The sequence below is a fragment of the Rattus norvegicus genome, chromosome 19, assembly GCF_036323735.1.
Source record: "Rattus norvegicus strain BN/NHsdMcwi chromosome 19, GRCr8, whole genome shotgun sequence".
NCBI classification, from domain to species: domain Eukaryota; kingdom Metazoa; phylum Chordata; class Mammalia; order Rodentia; family Muridae; genus Rattus; species Rattus norvegicus.
The window spans coordinates 30,957,996-30,977,501 of NC_086037.1; the positions used below are offsets into that span (position 1 = coordinate 30,957,996).

Here is a 19,506-nt window from a genome sequence, read left to right on the forward strand (position 1 = left end):
TGAATATGAAGTGTCCTTCCTTATCTTTTTTGATGACTTTTAGTTGGAAATTGATTTTATTTGATATTAGAATGGCTACTCCAGCTTGCTTCTTCTGACCATTTGCTTGGAAAGTTGTTTTCCAGCCTTTCACTCTGAGGTAGTGTCTGTCTTTGTCTCTGAGGTGTGTTTCCTGTAGGCAGCAGAATGCAGGGTCCTCGTTGCATATCCAGTTTGTTAATCTATGTCTTTTTATTGGGGAGTTGAGGCCATTGATATTGAGAGATATTAAGGAATAGTGCTTATTGCTTCCCGTTATATTCATATTTGATGTGAGGTTATGTTTGTGTGCTTTCATTCTCTTTGTTTTGTTGCCAAGACGATTAGTTTCTTGCTTCTTCTAGGGTATAGCTTGCCTCCTTATGTTGGGCTTTACCATTTATTATCCTTTGTAGTGCTGGATTTGTAGAAAGATATTGTGTAAATTTGGTTTTGTCATGGAATATCTTGGTTTCTCCATCAATGTTAATTGAGAGTTTTGCTGGATACAGTAATCTGGGCTGGCATTTGTGTTCTCTTAGGGTCTGTATAACATCAGTCCAGGATCTTCTGGCCTTCATAGTTTCTGGCGAGAAGTCTGGTGTGATTCTGATAGGTCTCCCTTTATATGTTACTTGACCTTTTTCCCTTACTGCTTTTAATATTCTTTCTTTATTTTGTGCGTTTGGTGTTTTGACAATTATGTGACGGGAGGTGTTTCTTTTCTGGTCCAATCTATTTGGAGTTCTGTAGGCTTCCTGTATGTCTATGGGTATCTCTTTTTTTAGGTTAGGGAAGTTTTCTTCTATGATTTTGTTGAAGATATTTACTGGTCCTTTGAGCTGGGAGTCTTCACTCTCTTCTATACCTATTATCCTTAGGTTTGATCTTCTCATTGAGTCCTGGATTTCCTGTATGTTTTGGACCAGTAGCTTTTTCCGCTTTACATTATCTTTGACAGTTGAGTCAATGATTTCTATGGAATCTTCTGCTCCTGAGATTCTCTCTTCCATCTCTTGTATTCTGTTGGTGAAGCTTGTATCTACAGCTCCTTGTCTCTTCTTTTGGTTTTCTATATCCAGGGTTGTTTCCATGTGTTCTTTCTTGATTGCTTCTATTTCCATTTTTAATTCCTTCAACTGTTTGATTGTGTTTTCCTGGAATTCTTTCAGGGATTTTTGCGATTCCTCTCTGTAGGCTTTTACTTGTTTATTAATGTTTTCCTGTGCTTCCCTAAGTGTGTTCAGGTCTTTCCTGAAGTCCTCCAGCATCATGATCAAATATGATTTTGAAACTAGATCTTGCTTTTCTGGTGTGTTTGGATATTCCATGTTTGTTTTGGTGGGAGAATTGGGCTCCGATGATGGCATGTAGTCTTGGTTTCTGTTGCTTGGGTTCCTGCGCTTGCCTCTCGCCATCAGATTTTCTCTAGTGTTACTTTGTTCTGCTATTTCTGACAGTGGCTAGACTGTCCTATAAGCCTGTGTGTCAGGAGTGCTGTAGACCTGTTTTCCTCTCTTTCAGTCAGTTATGGGGACAGAGTGTTCTGCTTTCGGGCGTGTAGTTTTTCCTCTCTACAGGTCTTCAGCTGTTCCTGTGGGCCTGTGTCTTGAGTTCACCAGGCAGCTTTCTTGCAGCAGAAAATTTGGTCTTACCTGTGGTCCCAAGGCTCAGGTTCGCTCGTGGGGTGCTGTCCAGGGGCTCTCTGCAGCGGCAGCAACCAGGAAGACCTGTGCCGCCCCTTCCGGGAGCTTCAGTGCACCAGGGTTCCAGATGGTCTTTGGCTTTTTCCTCTGGCGTCCGAGATGTGTGTGCAGGGAGCAGTCTCTTCTGGTTTCCCAGGCCTGTCTGCCTCTCTGAAGGTTTAGCTCTCCCTCCCACGGGATTTGGGTGCAGAGAACTGTTTATCCGGTCTGTTTCCTTCAGGGTCCAGCGGTGTCTCTGGCAGGGGTCCTGCCGCTCCTGGGCCCTCCCCCACGGGAGCCCAGAGGCCTTATACAGTTTCCTCTTGGGCCAGGGATGTGGGCAGGGGTGAGCAGTGTTGGTGGTCTCTTCCGCTCTGCAGCCTCAGGAGTGCCCACCTGACCAGGCGGTTGGGTCTCTCTCTCACCGGGTCTGGGAGCAGAGAGCTGCTCGCCTTACATTTATTTATTGTGTGTGTCTGTTTCTGCATGGGTGCGTAGGTGTGTGTGAGCGTGCATGCATGCATGTGCGTGCCGTTCTTTCAACATGTAGATCCAGGGGACTGAACTCAGGGCATCATGATTGGTGGCAAATGCCTTTACCAACTGAGCCATCTCTCAGGCCATATTTAGTTTGAGGTCAGGGGACAGGCAGAGGCAGGAAGATGTCGAATTTGGGGCTAGATGGTGAGTTTCAGGTCGACCAAGGCTTCATGGAGAGACTCTGGGTTTCAAAAACCGAAATAAAAAGTCAAAGATAAAAGTGTGATGGAGAACAATCTGAATATCAGGCTACACGATGAGGATATCTATTCCATGTAGTGAATGAGATAAAGGTACCATTCCACATATATGTACATTTTTTCAAAACTCCATGAGCTCCTTTAGACTTTCAAATGCAGTTGCAGCCTCTAGTTTATTTCTGCATGCATTTAATCATCGCCTTAACCAAGCTTCTTTGGAGACAGATTTGGTGAGAAGGTCATCAATCTGAAGCCATTTTGGAAGTTGGTTTATAAGAAAGACGGTTTCCCTATCTGTGTTGACTGATAATCACCATAATGCGGCCCCACTGTCCCTCTGTAGTGGGAGGGGTCCCAGTGTTGGTCCAATCACAAGTACACAGCTTAATGAGGTTCCACCTCCTGTGCCCCTTGCCGTTCCTTCTGGGTTAACCTCAATTATAGCCCGGGTCTTTGGAAACAGTAAGTAATCTTGCAGGAATGTGTTGTCCGCTTCTCTACTACCTCGGGGAAGATTTGCCTTTTTGGTGCTCAAAGCTGCTGCTCACCCACACTGGCCTTAAAGTCTTCACATAGTTTGCCTCCTGCCGAACCTGTGTAAAGGCGCCCTCCTTTGTAATGCTAAAATACAAGCTTTGTTTTTCCAGGCGCTTAGGAGGGACACTTACCTTAATCCTCTTAGTCTGTGTGCCTTGAAGTGATCTGTGCTTGGCAGTTTCAAGTTTCAGGGAACCAGCTCTTCCCGCAAGGAGCTTGAATGACCTCTTCTGGGATTCCTACCCTATGGCCTTGGTGGGAGGCACTTAAAAAGACTTTTAGCCTCCATTATTGCTCTGAGCTTGGAGGTCTAGCAAGGGGACTTTCAGCAAAATAAGAGGAGTGGAGAGGAGAAAGGATGAAGGAGAAGAGGAGAAGGTTACAAGACAATACTTTGTTTCTACTCCTCCCCCCCCACTCTGTGCCTGCGCTGGGCGCACCTTTTAAACACAAATATCTTGGCAGCTTTGGGGGTGGGATGGAAGGTGTTCTTTTATAGTTCTGTTTATTTTGATCATAAATCCTGTGATGGGGTATGTGCATTTCCAAACTATGGTGTGTTGAATCTTTAAAAGCGCTTTGCAAGACTCTTATTTATATTGGTCCACAAAGCGGCAACCCTTTGCAAGTTACCCTTACTGAAGATTCTTTTCCTCCAGAAGCGTCTATTAAGAACCAGGCACCCTCAAGAAGGTAGTGAAAGCTACAGAGACGTGAAGAGGAACTCAGAGAGCAATACCGGCATTTATTTGATTTAAAGACCCCCTTCTGGCTATAACTCGGGATTTAATGAAACTCATTTAATAATCATTGAAGTATCTTCCTGCGATCTAATGTGATTTGTCCTGAAACCCTCATCATAGGCACCATCATCTCTCACATCAGTTTGTGGAAAAGGTGGAAAATAGGTCTCTTTTTAAAATGATCCCCAGAGGCTCCGCCTCTTTGTGCTCTTTGTCAGTAAAAGCTACCTCTAGCGCTCCCTAGTATCTGAGAGAAATGATGTGAGGCTAGACTTGCTGGTCTGTGGGGCAACTTCCAGTCACAGGCCCTGGATCTTCTCTTACTCTCGAGATGAGCAGAACAGCATGTGCGCTTACTGCTGGGTGGATATACGAACCGGAGCTGACCAGTCATTACATTCCACTCCTCTGGCCCAGGAGGATTTGTGGACACTTGTCTAATCTGATTCTAGGAGGACAATGTCTGTCTTTTCTTGGAGAGAGCTGGAAAAGAAACACCCTTTTTGATGAGATTCTGACGAGTGAAAATAACCATATTCGACAATGGCTTTGTTCAGATCAAACGTGAAGTGTTGGGGGCATGGCAGGGACCTAGAGCCAGGGCTACTCAATCAAAACACAGTGGTTGAGCGGTCCAGAAGCACATTAATGTGAGCAATTCTCAGGCAGCCTCCAAGAGTCTCAGACCAATCCTAGACATGTTGAGTAATCTAAAAACTATCCTGTAAAATACCTCTGACTACACACCAAATTAGGACAAGAAGACCCTCCTACCGACAACCCTAGTGGAACTCTTTTGGGTATACAGTAGAAGAGGAACTAATTGGGAAGAGGCACAGGATTAATTAATTAGTTGGGTGGTAGATGCAGTAAGAGAGGGCGACAAGGTGAATATGATCAAAATATATTTTGCACATATTTGAAGATGTCATAATGAAATCCATTGCAATCTATCAGAATTAGAGAAATAAAGGAGCTTGTGCAGAGGAGGGGACAGAACTGTGAAGTGTGATGGAAAATGCTAGGCCCTCTAACTGATCATCTCTGAGAGTTCCCAAGCTGTAATGATGCCTGTTTGAATTCAAAGAACAGAGGCATGCTCTTATCAGAAACACCGAGAGGAGGCCCACTCTACCACCAGAAAAGGAGTTTGAAGTTGTGCAGACAGACCTCAAGCCTGAGCCTGTTAATTGCGAGCTGTTTGATGTCGACAAGCTCTTTGGAGATTTAATCTGCAGTATGTTAATAAGAGTAACTGCATAGGTAGCTACAGCAATAAATGAGATAATACATGTAAAACACTTAGCATAATAATTGCACACAGTAATTATCCGTTTAACCTCCCTTCTACTTCCTGACCTCACTCTGCCTCTTAGACGCGATCATCGGCTTTCACTTCACTGGGAGGTGTTTCAAAAGCACCTTCCCATCACCCACCCTTCTAAGGTCTCTGCAGTAGGCACATCTATCGGTCACTGAGCTTAGGCCTCCGAGCCTCAGTTTACCTGTCTGGAGAGGAGAGGGTGGTTGGGATAAATGAGGGAGCTTCTGTGAGTCTGTAAACCAGGAATTCGACAACAAAATTATTAAAAGCTCTCATAAAATGCTAGATATATGCACTGTTCCATCAATAGCTTTCTTTTTACAGATGTATTCTTTGTGCATGTGCATGTGTGTGTGTGTGTGTGTGTGTGTGTGTGTGTGTGTGTGTGTGTGTGTGTTTGTGCTTGCACAAGCATGCTCAAGTGCTTAGGAGGCTAGCAGAGATCATAAGACCTCCTGGAGCTGGAGGTATAGGTCCTTGTGAGCCAGCCGATATGGGTGCCGGAAACCAAACTTAGGTCCTGTGCAAGAACAACAGGGGCTCTTAACTGCTGATCTGTAGTTCTCCAGCCCCACGGCACTAGTGTTTGACGATGCCTGCATCGTCAGGACACTGAGAACCGGGCGCAGGCCTTCAAGATTTAAGAAGACAGACTCAGGTCACTCATGTTTCAAGAAAATGAATGCCAGAGTTTTACTGGGTACACAGACTATATACCCCAACCACTGAGTGGAAGCACAATGGAGAAACAGAAACTGAAACTAAAGCTGAGACCAAAAGATCTAGCGTTCAGGTGTTAGCTACCCACTATGGTGGACAGGAGGTCCAGGATGTTCCTTCAAGAGAACAAAGGCTTTCAGTGCATTGGCAAGGCTCAGCAGGTGACAAATGCTGACAGAGTCCAGGAGGGTCCAACAAGTCCCCCTTTTTTATTTTTATTAAGCAGCGCCTGTCTTAGGACACTTTGGGGTGCCAATCTCTTGCTCATCTCTGACAAACTCTGCCAGTCTCAGAGCCCTCTGCCTTAGGTGAGGATTGGTCCCAAAGAGTTGCCTGTCTTTGGCTAACTGCTTCTTGTAAAGGCTGAGCCTGATTTGGGCAGAGGGATTGTCTCCTGCCAAGGAGAGCAACACCTGCTTAGTCGATGCCCGAGACTGGGAGTGCTGTTTGCCCACGTGAAAAGAAGCACAAGGCCAACTACTGTGCTGCCCGAGGGCCATAACACCAAGGGCCATAAGCTGTTCCTGTAAAAGCACTGACTGCTGAATTGAATTTAGAATTCCCAATTGTCAGCAGTTTCTCTAGAAAGTTTTCCCACTGTGCTTGCCTTAACATCAGACTAGGGGAGGGGAATCCCAGACAATGCGGCCACAGTGGCTGTGGCAGCAATGGCTGCTACAATAGCAGCAAAGATGTCAAAGTCTCTCTCTTGACAGTTGAGGAGCAGCTGACCCTCTCCCGAAGGACCAGCAGGCAATGGAACTATGTCTGATATCCACACAACCAGGGCAGAGTTCCCTGGTCCCCAGCAGCTTCACGTAGATGGCATTCCTGCAAAGAATAGTCAACACTATCTCCAGCATAGCACCATTCGGGTAACACAAAGATCCATCCATTGTTCCAAACGTATAAATCTTCTCAAATACTCAAAACATTAGCATTTTCGCTAAATGATTGACAAAAGTCAAAGCAATAGTGTTATAAATTAAATAGCTGATCACTATATAAGCAATAATCAAACCCACTATCTTACAGTTTCTGTTTAAAGCTTGACTCACTTCTTCCAATATTTATAAGCCTTTTACAGAATATCAAGGTCCTCTAATACTCACAAACAATAAAAGAAATATGTCAGATTTTGATATAGTAACAAAATTAGAAAGTGTACTATCAATATAACTTACTTTACATATTTTACTAATATTTGTTCAAAATCTAGATCCTGTATCAATTTTTCCACTGTAAATGTAACTTCATACAAGACAGTTGTGAATTTTTAAATGTCTCTGAAAATGTCCAGAACCAATCTTTCAAATAAAAACTGTTCTTTCCAATATTGGATTGACCAGTCTATGCTTGAGTCAGGATAACTTGTCACATTAAAGGAAAGAGAAGAGTCCTAACTTCTCTTTGATCTTCTGAAGGCATTTTCTACCGTCTCCATGTTCTCTCTCCCTCAAGGTTTGAAAACTTGAAGCAGGGCAGCTTGTCCAATCTGGGATGTAGGCAAGTAAAGATGGGTCAGGAACATGTGTCCAAAACAGCTTTCCTGTCACCACTGTCAGGGCACTCAGCAAGCTCACAGGTCAGCATCATTCTTTGCCCCAGCATCAGCAGGTCTCACCAGCTGGCACACTACTGTAGCATCCTGCAGAGAAAACACAAGCATGACTTCTTCCCCATATTAAATACCTGAACAGGATCATGCCATGTCAGTAAGTGAGTGGATGCTTCCATTTCACCCAGGCATAAGTATGCCTAGTTGTAGGGTGCCATAAACACTCAGAGAGTTCCTTTGCATCCAAATTTTAAAATTTAAAATAAAAGAGCATTATTTAAATAACTGTATGGCATTCAGGGATATAACTCCCCCTTTTTATTTTTTAAGATAATGTTTTAAAGTTTTATAATTTCTTGTCCTTGAGAACTATAAGGAATCTTGATAATATGGGTAATATCTATTTGTCAAATATTATAGGCTGTAACCCTGTTGGGTTAACTCTCAGATTGGGAAAGGAAATAAATGGGGCACACTGGATGACTGACTATCTGGGCTGCTTGTTCTTTAGTTACTCTATTGTGAAACCTTAAAGAATTAGCATTAAGATGAAATTTTTTATGCATCTGTAAAACATCATATTCAGTATTACTCACTAACATGTAATAACATGGAGACCGAGTGTAAGAATCAAAACTCATTGCCTTGTGCTAAGGGGCTGGGTGACATGGAATATCCTCTTACATGGCCCACAAAAATAGGTTCCCGACGCTGTCATAGTAAAGCCTGGACTTGTAATGAGCAGGCACAAATGGATGAAACAGGAGCAACGAAGGCGGCAGTCTCAAGGGGTGAAACAATCCTAGACACATACACACCATCAGTGTATATGCTACAAGGTTCTTCGGGAAACATATCCAAAGCTACTTGTAAAGTTCTCAATTCTGCTAGCTGTGCAGAACAATTAGGAATTTTTATAGCCTCTACCTTTCCTTCAGACACTACCATAGCACATCCATTGGAGGAACCATCATTAAATACTAAATGAGCCTTTTGTAAAGGGGAATTAACAATAATTCATGGAAAAATTACTGGATGCATTTTAAAATACCAACAAAGCTTACTATTAGGATAATGGCTATCAAACTGGCTAGCAACAGTGCACATTAAAATAGCCCAATCTATAAATCCCTGGGCCAAACTTTATAGCTGTTCTTTGGTACAGGGAGTGATAATAAGATCTGGTTCCTTGCCAAAGGTCTATAAGCTAAATTTTTGAGCTTTGAACAGTAGTTAGGCAATGGCCTGAGGATAAGCCATCACTCTTTTTGCAGGTGAAACTTGTCCATCTTGGCTTTTGGTAGGGGAATGAGCAGATAATGGACAATAAATCCATGGATACTTCTGCCTCAAAGACTTCAGGGCAGAGGCTACATACACCTGACACAGAGTAGGAGGACTATTGGCCATTCCCTGCGGCAACATAACTCAATGATAGCGATGAGAAGGCTTCTGAAAGTTTATGGAAGGGATGCTAAAAGCAAATTTCTCACAATCTTTAGGATCTAGTGCAATAGTAAAGAAACAATCCTTTAAACCAATAACTAATGTCAATTTTTTGGTATAGGAGAAGGGAGACCAGGCTGAGTAGATCCCATTGGTATCATCGTTTTATTAATTTCCCTTAAATCTTGTAATAATTTCCACTTTCCAGACTTTTTCTTAATCATAAAATTGGGCATATTCCAAGGGGAAATGAAAGGAACAACATGACCAGCTTGTAACGGTTCCTGTGTTAATTGATGAGCTGCCTCCAATTTTTCCGTGGACAGGGGCCACTGTGGAATCCGTACCTGATCATTTCATTTTTAAGTGATGGGCAAAGGTTTAACGTTGACAGTGACCCTTAGGATAAATGTCCCTGTTTTATCAGGAGGATGTCCCATCCCCCGTGTCCTTCCTCATCTCTCCATCTTGTTGCTTTTTTGAGGAGCTATGGCTGTCCCCACTGCTTGTAAAGTACGTAATGACTAATTACACTTTTAGTTTTTTCTCATGTTAAATCTGTTGTAACCAGAAGTTCTGAAAAAGTGTCAATAGTCACAAATAAATCTAGAAATATCCAATTATTGTCTCTAGCTATTACTATTTTGACGCTATAAAGAATGAGATTGTCTAATTGTCCCTATGTGAGGCCCAAAATCTGCCTAGTATATAAATCTATCGTGACACTGCCCTCACGAAGGGGTCCAGGCAGTCCAGTCTGAGTTCTTAAATGACCTATAAAGGAACAGTACACTTCTTTTAAATCAGTTGTATTAACATAAATAATTGTAAAATTCCAGGGTTAGCAGTATCTGAAAAGGAAAACTTTTAATTAATTGCAAACCATAAGCTACACGTTGGCTATCAGGATACGGATTGAAAGCTTGATTTTTCAACATTTTAAAAACAGCAGCTACAGCATGTAATTCAATAATCTGTGTTGAAGCAGGGGGAAACTCAAGAGAATAAACGTGATTCAATTACATGTGTTGGCTTCTCATTAGATAACCAATTAAATTGCTGTTTGGAATAAGGTATGTTTCATCAGATTCTTTTTCAAAATACTTCCATGACTCAATCTTACAATTTTATACATCTAGCTTCCTTTACCTTCTGCAAAGCTATTCAGTCCCTCCTTCATTAATTGTCTAGGGGAACAGAATTTGCATCTCCCTTGGGAATACCAAACAAAGGCTTAAGTCCCCCGGTGGTGAACTTTAGGTGAGGTCTTAGATAATCTACATATCTTAGAAACTTTTAAAAATAACTTAAAATAAACTATCTTTCTTTACTTGAATTTTTGAAAAGAAACTATCTTTTCTTACTTGAATTTTCTGTGTCACAATTTATTTAGGATATAACTGATGTCTCAAATATTATAAAGGATATTGCTTTTGAATTTTTTCTGGAGCAATAACTACTCCCCAAATTTTAAAAGCTTGTTGTATGGGGGCTGGAGAGTTGGCTCCAGAGGTTAAGAGAACTGTCTGCTCTTCCAGAGGTTCTGAGTTCAATTCCCAGCAACCACATGGTGGCTCACAATCAACTGTAATGGGATCTGATGCCCCCTTCTGGTGTGTCTGAAGATGGCAACAGTGTACTCACATATATTAAATAAATATTAAAAAAAAAAGCTTGTGGTATAAGAGCAAAGTCTTGTAGTAAAACTCCTTCGGAGGAATCAGTTAATAAAATATCTATATAAAGAAACAGCATAAAAATAATCTTTTAAATCTATAATAATTCTATATGTATTTCTTGAAATAGCAGTTGGAGTGAGCAAACAGGCTGTAATGTTCTTATAAGTTCCACAGCCTCGTCAACCCTTTGTAAATCTTGTAACAATCTCCACCTGTTGGATTTTTTTTTTTAATTACAAATATGTGTGAGTTAGAAATCTTCAAGTTTTCCTTGTAACACCAGAGCACAACCACAACTTTGGAAAGCAAAACTCAACCTCCAACAAACAATCTATTCTCCAAAATCCAGTCTCTCCAAAACACCAAGTCCATTCCTCATGCTATAAAGTTTGACTGCCAATTCTTGCACATGAATGCACGATGGTGCAGGCTCTAATACCTCAACAGAGAGATTTTGCCCTAAATTCTTTTATAAATCTGGTTTACAGAAAAATATTATCCCAATTTAAACCCATTTCCCTGGGTTAGCTCATGACACACGTTGTCCAGAATGACTCCAGTTTTAAGTCAACTTTCTGTTACAAGTGTTACAAATTTTTAACCATACCCAATAACTTAAAAGTCAGTAATCTATAACCAAGACAAGTAGAGCGTATTATACATTTAAAACCAATCAGAAGCAAAAAATGAAGTGGCTACACATATCTTTAGTATTTAAACCAAACACCATTTTTACTTTTTCTAGCTGTAATTTTAAGAGAAGCACCTTATCACTTTTTGAATCCAATAATCACAGTCAGAGATTTTTCTAAGAGAAACAGCCATCGGCTCCATTAACATAGAAGCTGTGAAGCTGCTGGCTCCTTTAAGATCTGCTCCTGCAAACATTCAGCCCCCTGGAGGGGCTTCTCCAACTGACCTAGGCTCATAGCTACAGATGTAGGGCAAAGGCCAATTGAAACTGCTTTTTATTTATTTGTTCCTTTCTTGAAACGAGTTAAAACTAAATCAAGGGGTGAATCAATCAGCATTTAAAGTCTTAAACATTTGTTCTTTTAAACATGAAACACAAAACATTCAAGAAACGAGAAGCAAAAACCACAGACATGGACTGACGGACATGGACAGCTTGGTGCACCAAGGACAGACAATAGACATAGAGGGAAAGAACTAGATGGTGTCCCACACCAAAGGGACCCAGATATCCTTCCTAAAGGACCCAGAACCAGAAATAAGAACTTCTCCAATAGGAACCAGCAAGGAGGCTCCCACCCTCCTTCTGTCCCTAGGGGAGCTTCAAAAAAGCTTAAGCTCGTCCCCAGCTCCGGAAAAAAAAGAACCAAAAAAAAAAAAAAAAAAAAAAAAAGCTTAAGCTTATTTTCCTTCTCTATCTCCAAAGCATCCACAGAGAGTCCGGGAGGACTGTTTTTCTCAAAGCGATTTTCTCTCATGTCTAGAGTGTAAACCGTCTCTAGTCAGGGTCCAAAGACTAAAATCATAAAAGAACTCATACACAAAAAACACTTTACCATTATTACCTTGTCCCTTTTTACAAGGTTTACTCACCACTGGCCCAAATCTTTATTTTTCTTTGCATGTGCTTTCAATTTCCACAGTCTCCTTCTGTATCCTGCTAACTGAGGCCTTTCCCGGCCCATTTTCCCCCAATACGTCCCTCCTTCTTCACTGGCTGGCTTCCTGGGACGATCTCATCAGGTACTCCTCTCTACCTGATCTCGGTGGGACCTCCATTTGATCAGATGCCTGCATCGTCAGGACACTGAGAACCGGGAACAGGACTGCGAGATTTAAGAAGAAACACACAGACTCAGGTCACTTACGTTTCAAGAAAATGAATGCCAAAGCTTTTACTGGGTACACAGAATATATACCCCAACCACTGAGTGGAAGCACAATGGAGAAACTGAAACTGAAACCAAAAGATCTAGCATTCAGATGTTAGCTACCCACTATGGTGGACAGGAAGGCCAGGGTGTTCCTTCAAGAGAACAAAGGCTTTCGCATGCATCAGCAAGTCTCAACAGGGGGCAAACACTGACAGAGTCCAGGAGGGTCCAATGAGTGTTATTGGTATGCCTCATCTATTCTCTTCTGTCCATGAGGAATTTGAGGTGTGACTCTGTCTAGATGGGTTTGGCCATGAATCAGAATGACATCTACTGGACACTTGTGATTTTACTGTAAATGCCATCAACCGGTAAGAATGGTCTTTTGAAGTTTGTAACCTACAAGATAAATTGCATTTTTAAAATACCCAAGGAGTCCTTCCATTCACCTCCCGGCCCCCCAGTTCTTTGATGCATGTAATTCTTTAGACTTTGGCCCAATTCTCATCTCTTGGCAAATGACCAACTCACAGATTCCAAGCAATATTCCAAATGTATTCAGCTAAAACAAATCAAGTCCGACAGTTGTCACAGAAGCATTTAACCAAAATTACTTCAACATTTTAACAACGCTTGACGTTTGCAGGGATGTCTTTGAAGTCCAGAGCTCCCAAAATATTTAGTGTTAACAGTTCTAGACAGGTGTTTTGCCGAAGACATGTAAAGATGTGTTGAGTGAGGATTATTATTTTGCAGCGAGCTTAGCCTCTGGAAAAATATTTATGTCTTAATTGGATGGAATTCCACCTGTCATTTTATCAAACACGTTGCTTGGGGTCCATTTTGCTTTAGAGTCCAAGAAAAATGAAAGTGTTTTAGCTGAGAGAGTTAACGTGACACATGTTTGGGCTTTTTTGGAATCGGTGCATTTGTTTGGTGATAATTATGAGAGAGTGTTTTAGCAATTTGAACCAGACTTTTGCAATTAGAAGATACAGAATTGGATCTGAAAGAGCAGCTTAAAGGAAGAAGAATGAGTCTCCTACACACGCCTACCACGTTTCAAAGTCCCTTTAGGAAGTCAAAGGTACAGACCTCAAATATGACTTCGTTGCAGAGTGAATGGAAAGAGTCAATCTGCTAGCTAAAGGCAGCTATTCATTTCAGGAATGAGTTGCCCAAATATATGTATATGTGAGACCCTGGGGAAGAGGGACCCTTCCTTCTGTTTCTCTCACTTCACTTCTTTACTATTATTATTATCGTTATTATTATTACTGTTGATGATGTTGCTGTTATTACTATTATTATTATCGTTATTATTATTACTGTTGATGATGTTGCTGCTATTATTATTACTATTATTACTATTATCGTTATTATTGTTGTTGTTAATGATGTTGCTGTTATTATTATTACTATTATTATTATCGCCTTCTTTACATCCATAAGCTTTTGGCTTAATGTTCTTTCTCAACAAAGAAAACTGAGGCTAGGAAGGGGACCTGGGTATCTTCTGATTCCATCTTTAGGTCAGGGCAAGGAAACCTCCCGCCTTGCTCACATAAGTTGGGGGTGAAGGAGACTGTCACAGCGTTGACTTTGCATTGCCTTTGGCCCACCCCTAAGGGCTGAGAAGGCTATGTCCATGCCCAACACATGTTCCTTGTGTCAGTGTGTCCTTCCTTGACCGTTTGATTTCAGGCTCCCTGTCGCTCTGACAATAGGGCCTTAATGAGAGAGACCTGAACACAGGTATTTGGAGAAGGGGAGAAGAGACCATTAGGGGCAGTTTTGGAACATTCCATTTTGAGTGGTGGTCTTAGTAATAAGAAACTGTAATTAAATCATAGAAGTCATGATTTGATGAAGAGAGTTTGCTGTAGTTCCTCACAGGCTTGTGATTGAACGTTTGGCCCCAGGATAATGGTGTTGTTTTGGGGTGCTGTGCAGCCTTCAGGAAGACTGGGAATGGAGCCCTACAATCCTGTGCTCTCTCTGCTTCTTGACTCACCATGATATGTGTGGGGGGGGGGCGTCTCGCCACAGTCTTCCCACCATAAACTCTGCTGTGACCTTCACACCACCATGATGGTCTGAAATGCTTGGTAACAAAAGCAGGAATCCTCCTTTCCTTGGCTTCTGTCTGGCATTCTGGTCAGAACAATGCAAAAGCAATGAATGCAAGGCTCTACAGAAACAGGGAAATGCAAATTGCCTTAGAGTTTCCACTTCCTGATGTTTTCTGTCTCATGATTTCTCCCCCTTGACTCCTTTGCATAATGTAGAGAGCTCCCACCTGTCCTCCATTCTCATCTCTAAGTGAGAAAACTCTTAGGCACAAGGTTTTAGTTGATGATGAAAGAGTCCTCCGGTAGAAACAATAAGTGGAGTGTGGCTGGGCAGAAAGAGGGGTCCCAAGGACCTGGGAATAAGGCAGAGGAGATCTAGGTGTGGTTAGGAAGGACAGGCAGCATGAGGACAGTGAGGAGAAGCAGAGCCATAGAGCTGGCACACATTCTTCCACAACACTTGGGGAAGGCACTAATGGTCTCTCGGTTGACCGAGAAGCAGTATGGAGTCAGAGAAGCTTGGTCTTGGCTTGGCTGAGGTTTTTCTCCATCTATTTGCTCCCAGTCTCCCAATCTTTGAGGTTTCTTGTTGTCCTACATTACTTGATTTCTACAGCAGTGTTCTAGGTGCTTGTTTTGGTCCAGTATTTGCTTTGCCTGATGTTCCAATCAGGCCTTGTGCCCACTGTTAGCATCATTCAAAGTCCCATTTGGACTGGCTATTCAGGGTCATTTTTTTTTTCAAAGAAAAGCTATTCCTTAGGTAAACCAAGTCACAGTTAGGAATGTTAGTTAACTTTGCAATGTACACATTACACACCGGGGCTTATGCCAAGCTTCTGTTTGATCTCATCTTACCATGTGACAAGGAAAAGGACTAAGATAAGACATGTGAATGAAGGTGAGTAGGGCACACACAACCTGCCTGGTCAGGTTCTTGCTGTGGCTGACTGTGACAGATGTTTAAGAAGTTGAGAAGTACTAAACGCTGACCTGCCTTAGTGGGAGCCAACTTTACCTGCACTGGCCATGTCAGATCTCGGTGAGTAGTGTGGGCTGAGGAGAGAAGCCCAGCCTTTGGTTGTGAATATGCTCTATCTTCCTAACTGTAGACCCTGGACTCTGGGAAGACAGTGTTTTGAAGCTTCATCATCTTCATGTGGAAGACAGAAGGAACAGTGCTTAGCTCTGAGGCTCGTTATGAATATGCCTTCAGATCTATAAAGCAGAATGAGTGATCAGATTGTTGTTAAATGCTTAATAAGCACTCAGGGGTGCTAGTATTTCTGAACCCCCCTACTGCAAACTCTGGGGGTTTTGTTTGTTTGTTTTTCTGAAATAAGGTCTTACTGTGGATTGCAGGCTGATCTCGGACTCTTGGTTCTTCTACCTCAATGTCCCGAGTGCTGGGATTATGGGCATGGGCTATCATACCCAGCTTAAAATCTGAAATGTTTGAGTGTAGGATGATCTCACAAGCAGAAAATTCCATTCCTGACCTCATGTGATAAGTTAGAGTCACAGATACACTAAAAATATTGTATAAAACCTTCGTATAAGGTGTGTATGAAATATTAGCAGAATTCCTGTTTGGACTTGAGTCTTATATCCAAGATACTTATCTCCCTCTCCTTCCTCTTCTCATTCCCTCCCCCTTTTTATTCTCCCTCTTCCTCTCCCCCTTTCTGAGCATTACACACCCACACACACACACACAGACACTACTGTAAAGTCTTCAGTATTAGAATTCTTGAATACTTCTGGTCCCAAGTACACTGGGCATAAGCTACTCGGTCCATTATTTCTGGGGAGAAACAAAAGGGTCTAGAACGTATTCTGTAGTTACACATCAAGCATGGCCTAGACATGGACACTAACCCAGGAGTCAGTGGCAATGCAAACCTTGCTCTTGAGTTCTGTGGCATGCCAAGTGTCTTCCCATCCTCTCTGGATCCCAGATGGACGGTGAAACCGAAAAGTTGTTAAGGTCACTGCTGAGAACACTGCCATGTAGCCTCTGCCTGCAGCCCGGCCAGATGCAGTTCACATCGGAGACTGTGACTGCTTATAGTAAGCAGTATTCGGTGGACAATGTAAGGGTTCCCCTCATCACGAGAAGTTTTAAGGAGCACTATTTCTGATGACTGACTTCCTGGTACATTGGTACCATTCCCTCCTTAGTCTGGGGTACAGCCAAGCACTCAACACATTCAGAATTCTAAACAATACAAATCTGGTAAGGTCAGGCCCTGAGATGGTTTTGCTGACATAAGACTTGGGCTTCGTTCAACAGACAAATTGTTTTTCTGGACAAGGCATACCATGCAGTGCATTTATTTAGAAAGAATATTTGCAGAGAAAAATGTGCTGAGAGGCTGAGTTCTCGTCTTCAAATGATAGTCTCAAAACTAAAATTGTTAAGCAATTATTGTTTAACTGTTTGTGAAGGGACTTGATTGGAATGTTAGTGTTGGGAGCATCCAGACACTTCAACCCTCTCCAATTGTGGTTTTTCACTCTCACCCAGATGTTAGCTGAGGAATCCTGTCTCTTGGGAGCAAATCCCACGCCCGCGGAGAGCCCAGGGCCCTTCTAATCTTTCATGGGATTCTGGAGGGAGCAAAGTGGCTGCTGGCTTGTTTGCTTGGCTTTGCTTGGTTTTCATCCCATTTCTCTCTGGGTTTTGGTCGAATCCTTTTGGTCTATGGATTCTCTCAACATACTTCCCTCCTGACTCTGTCTCTCAACCTCAATTTAGCTATGGAGCTTGAACTTCTGGATTGCCACACTGAAATGCCTATGCCTTGGCCCTTTTTATAGAGAGAAGGCTTTGCTAAAATTATGGGAGTCAAAATTGAGGCTGGACTTCCGGGAAGGGCAAGCCGCACTGACCTATCAGCAACATAGATGCTGCCAGTGAAAGCGAAGAAGAGCGGGTTTCTGGGGAAGGGGAAGCCGTGTCCATCGCCTATGCTCTTTCCTTCCCTTCCGAGTCATTGGCAATGACCCTGATATTGAAATGGCTTGGGCCATTCAAACAATGCAGCATGCTGAAGTCTATTATAAAAAATGGAGGCCATTCTGCTTAAAGCTTGAAGGGATTGGAGAAGATTACAGCTATGGTATTTGCCGCGACTGGATTGTTCCCAGGACAACACTGAAGAGAGCACCATCTTTGCACCCAGGATTCAATTTTTTGGCCATTGAAATTGCTCGGAACCAGGAAGGCTATAACAAAGCAGTTCCCGTCAGTGTTCAGGACAAAGGAGGAGAGGAATAAAGAAGAGGAAGCTGAGAAAAGAGCTGATAGTGGAGGAGAAAAAGAGGAAGGAGTCAACAGAGAAGGAGAAAAGTCGAAAACTAAACAAGGGAGGAGAAAAAGCAAGCCAAGAAACCCGTGACTCAGCTGAACCCACATGTGTGTGCTGCTCGCACAGCCCCCTTTGGTTAAACGATGCCCTTGTGCAAGTGGAGGACTCAGACAGACATCCTTCTAGCCAGCAAATGAAGACATTCTGGGCATAATGGCTTAAACACCTTAGTGGGGTTTCTTCATTATTGCTGGATACCCTGTTTCTTGGCTGTAACTGTTGTTGAAATAAGACATTTTGTGAATAAATTCCTTTTGGTTTATTTTTTTAATGAGGCTGATAGACGCATTCATGAAAATATTATAGCCTTTACTTTGTTTCACTGACACCTTTACTTAATGCCTGTGCATAGAGATGTAAAGATCAGGGAGCTCTGTGGCCAAGAGTGGTTTTCACAGAATGGTGATCTTGCTTAGAAGCCAGCCTCCCTCTTGTCCCTTCTGTATTTTCCTGAGGACAGAAAAGCAAGCTGGATCACTTTGACCTCAGTGGCAATACAATGGCCTCCTCCTGACCACTGGGATGGTTGACCGTATAGGTAACTATATAGGTAATTATATAAGTAATATGGGGACTATACAGATAAAGAATATTTCTAATAGGGAAACCACTCTCCAGAAACAAAATGTCAGTTGTGCAGACAAATGGTATTCCGAGGCCCCAGCAATACAGCCAGGATGAGGACACAGGCTCCCTGAAGATCCCCACGAATGTGTGCTATTCCCCGTTGTGTCATGGCATACATCATCTGAGAGGACAGCCATTCTCGGCTCAGTGTGGACACTCGGCACTAGAAACGGAATCCAGAAAGCCAGGTCTTCCTTGGTAAATCTTGATACTTGAAGACCGTGTTGTGCCTACAAGATATCAGTGCTAACTCTAATCACACTAGAGCTAGAAGGACCCATGGAGGGCCAGAAGCCATGCTGGAGATGGGCAATGAGGATGCACCAGGCACTTCTCTCGGTTCACAGGGAACTTTACTGCATGGCTACACGTGTAGTTAGCTACACAGATGTACACTACACTTCCACAGGCTCTAGAGAGAGATGGACAGTGAAAAGTGCGTTTCTGCTCTCTGGGGCGACAGAAAGCAAAGGTCATCATGCGTTTTCCAATGAGCCCCAGGGTCATGGAACAGGACCTATGTGAGTCAGGTATCCACACTGTCCCACACGTTGGGCACCATGGCTTTCTGGCTGTGGATAGTGGAGTCTCAGCTCTGACACAGTCTATTCCTCCCCCAAATCCCTGTGCTATGCCTGCTGCTCCAGATCTTCTTTCTACTGTTCTGTTGGCTTCAGCCCCTTCTTAGCTCTAGTTGTCTGAGTCTGAGGAACCTGCTGTCTGCTTCTAGCCTTCCACTTCCAGGTCATTTCTGTGCACATGGTCACTAGGGCATCTCTTCCTCAGTCTCGGGATTCAGATGCAGTGCCCTCCATGCTACATCCTCTTTCCCAACTGCCAAAGCCTACCACCTGCCTATCATTTGCTGCCATGCCACCATGTCGCTTCTGGTACTTCATGGTGTGGTGTGCAAGGAAATGCTCCTATGGCTCAGAAAAACATCACATGTTGCCTGTCTTCTAATTGCTGGCACCAAACAGAAGAAGGGCCTAGTTTGTAGTAAATAATAAACAGTTGTTAAATGAAAGAAAGAGTTGTGATCAGATGAAGGGAGAGACGTGTTCTAAGGGGGGTATTCTTTTAATGTTTTATGGGACTTCAAGAGTGTGGTGTGCCTCGGAAGAACGTGTATCATCAAG

General features: G+C 42.7%; 1 pseudogene; it reads left to right on the forward strand.

Moving 5' to 3' along the window:
* LOC134483678 (protein PBDC1-like) overlaps positions 1 to 17,881 on the forward strand; it is a 95,840-nt pseudogene extending 77,959 nt beyond the window's left edge.
* Positions 17,882 to 19,506: the final 1,625 nt, after the last annotated feature.